This window comes from Microtus ochrogaster, linkage group LG8, assembly GCF_000317375.1.
Source record: "Microtus ochrogaster isolate Prairie Vole_2 linkage group LG8, MicOch1.0, whole genome shotgun sequence".
NCBI lineage: Eukaryota > Metazoa > Chordata > Mammalia > Rodentia > Cricetidae > Microtus > Microtus ochrogaster.
The window spans coordinates 21,412,330-21,415,441 of record NC_022033.1 but is presented as its reverse complement, the minus strand read 5'-3'; the positions used below and the strand labels follow the sequence as shown (position 1 = coordinate 21,415,441).

General features: G+C 57.1%; 1 protein-coding gene across 1 annotated transcript in view; it reads left to right on the top strand.

Moving 5' to 3' along the window:
* Window positions 1-849: 849 nt before the first annotated feature.
* The window catches only part of Myl9 (myosin light chain 9), a 6,268-nt gene continuing 4,005 nt past the window's right edge, over window positions 850-3,112 (top strand). Inside the window, exon 1 of the mRNA XM_013352079.2 lies at window positions 850-1,077. The gene's annotated coding sequence lies outside the window, so the exon portion shown is untranslated. The remainder of the gene's footprint in view (window positions 1,078-3,112) is intronic.

The following is a 3,112-nucleotide window of genomic DNA, read 5'->3' as shown; positions in this document are numbered from 1 at the left end:
TTGAAGCCAACTCTCTCCCCTCTCATTCCAGTCATTTTCAAGTCATATTGACTGAAGCTCTGACATGTTTCCAGGGCCCCTCCCCTCTCGCCCAACTTCCTGCTGCCCCTTGAGCCTCAACCATCACCTCTTCCACTTTCTGTCCCTCTCCTGTCCTCAAGTGTGCCTTATGCTGTCTGTCCCCTGCACCGAAATCCATCACCCTTTCCTTTGTGACTTTTAGCATTTAGCTAAGTTCTAGTTCCGGGGTGTGTTTCCGCCTGTTGTTATCTAATGTTGCCCACGACTGGTAAAGCTGTTAGCTTCTGTTTATTTAGATAGCCTCACTCCGTAGCACAGACTGACCTCGAACCCCATGCTGGCCTTAAACGATGATAACTGGCGTGGAACACCATCTCCTCTCAATAGCTCCTCGCTGGTCCCCAGTGTCACCCTTATTTTATTTTAACCCAGGTCTCTGAACCCTTCTGCTCAGAACCGTCCCACGTCTTGGAAGTTGCGCACTTCCCTCCCTCCCAGGGCTCCTTGGGCAGATGCATCAGTAGCCCCCTCGCAGGGTCAGGCAGCTATTTACAAAGTAACTGGATGCTGGGAAGTTCCCTAGGGAACGTGTGATGGCTGCTGCTGTAAGGACTGTCCTCGGTTCCCACTGAAAAAAGACCATACTTGGCCTAGTGAAAGCCAGCCCTCCCTTCAGGGAGCCTCTGGGACACGCTGGGGAGCAGTCGGAGAGCTGGGAAACCCTCAGGGCTCCACCCTTCTTGCCAGTCTGGACACCTCACGCTGCTTCCATGCCCCAGTCTGGGCCGACCCCGCCATAGGCAGCGATGAGGGGGCCTATTCCAGGAGCACCCCATCTCCCAGCCTGCAAGCAGAGACCTAATAAGGCTGGGCTGGCAGCCGCGGACCCTGCCCCCCACTCCACCCCCGCGCATTCTTCTGCCTTGTAAGGCCTGGCCATCAGCGGCCCCGCCAGCCGGGTCTCCGCCCCCAGAGCTCAGAGCAGTAGCCCCAGCATCAGCCAGCCAGCTCCCGCAGCACCGCCGCACCGTCCAGGACTTTTCTTCTCTGCAGCAGGTGGGAGATGGCGCAGCTTCTGGGCAGCTACAGTAGGTGGCCAGGTCGAACCTCACCTGGCCCTCAGAGGGCTGTGACATGACGTGCAGAGTGGTGTGGGCTGGGGTTGCTACCTTGCTCGGGTCCTATCGGTACCCTGGCTCGGGACTGAGCAATTGAAGGTTCTACGGCCCGGAAAAGTGGTCTTTGGGCAAGGAAACGTGTACAGAGTGTCCTTTTGCTAAAGAGCCTCACACACCAAGCCCAGAGCTTCAGGCTAACTGCCGATACAGGTGCCGGTGAGGGCGTGGGATGGGGCGCCCTGACCCAAGAAACCGTGTCAGAGGAAACTGAGCCCTGCAGGGCTCCATTCACCTCCAGAACACAGGTTTCCTTTTCCCCACTTTGCAAACCCCCGGGGCAGGAGACGGGGATGGTGACCCTTACACCTCCCGCTGCCTATACACCAGTGCTGTGTGCACCAGACAGAACAGGAGGTCTGGGTCCCTGCAGCTGCCCTCGTTCTACCAGGGATGTGGAGTACTTGGTCTCTGATAAGCCGGTTCAAGAGCGGAGTGGGGCATCTGGCACTGCCCAGCTATGGGGATAAGTAATAAGTAAGGGGCCTGGGCGTCACCTGTAGCAAGAAGTGGTCTAGTCATGGCCACCCGCCAAGTCCCAGCTGTCTGATCCTTGGTGTCTAGGACCCAAGAAAAGGGGAAAATATGGCTTCAGGGTTAAGGCCCCAGCTTAGCCCTAACCTTGGTCACTCAACCAAATCTAGAAACTGCCTGGCCACAGCCTTTGCCACCCACTGCCCCTAGCCTAATGTGGTGTCATGGGCATGCACTTCCCTTTGTATGTGTGTGTGTGGGGGGGCTCTCATGAGTGCTAGGATAAAGAGGGCAGGGATACAGGTGGGTGTGGCAGCAAGCAATAGAGGAGCCTAGCAGACAGGAGGGGCTCCCATCCAGCACCGCACCAAGATACACCAAGGCCTGGTGTTTGATGGGCTGCTGTGTGATGGGGGCCCACTGGGCCTTACAAAGCTAGAATCTCAAGACTACAGGCAGGTGCAGCCTGAAGACCTGCTGGAGCTGACCAGGATCCCAGCTGGGGCTGGGGGTGGGGGTGCGTACTACAGGCAGGGGTGGAGGAAGTAGTGCATAGGCCCCAGGCCTAGGGGGACAGAGGGCAGACATACTGGGGCCTTGGCTAGTTGACGGGAGGCAGACACTAAGTCTTGAGATGTATTCTCGGCACAAGCTATGGCGGATTTAGGCTGAGTGCTTTCCCTGGCCTCAGTTTCCCTATCTGTACAGCGGTGGTCACGCAACCTCTCGCTACAGAGTCATCAGCGAGCCTGGTGCTGCAGACCGCACTAGCGGTAAGGAATGAAGGAGTTTGCAAACATTGTCAAGATAAGGGTGAAGACCAGCACCCTGGGGACTCCAGAGCTCAGCTGGAGGAAGGAAGGCCTAGGAATGGCTGTAGAATGCTAGTGGTCACCAGGATGGCCTCTCATCAAGGGGACACAGTGTGATGGGCCAGGATCAGCTAGAAACTGGGAGAACACACTGGGGCCTTTAATGCCAGGCTGGGGGACCCAGGTTTGCTCTGGGTGTGTGGGGGGAGGACACACAGACCTCTGAAGGTTTTAAGGAGACAAGTGGAGGTCTGAATTTGAAAGGGATGGGAAGAACTGGTCCAAGGCCAAAAGCTTACTTCTAAATGAATCTAGTTTCAGTCTAAATGGATCTAGTTTCAACTTGGGGGGCCAGGATGAAACTGTTGCCACCTGGGACCAGTCAGGCTCCCTGAGGAGAGCAGCTGGGTTCCACAGACCAGAGGAAATGGGAGGGGGGGTGACAGTGCAGAAGATGGAGAGGCTGGGAGGGCAGAGGGATGGGGGGAGCAAAGGGATGAAGAGGAATAGGGAGGGCAGAGGGATGGGGAGGGCAGAGGGATGGAGAGGGATAGGGAGGGCAGAGGGATGGGGAGGGCAGAGGGATGGGGAGGGATAGGGAGGGCAGAGGGATGGGGAGGGATAGGGAGG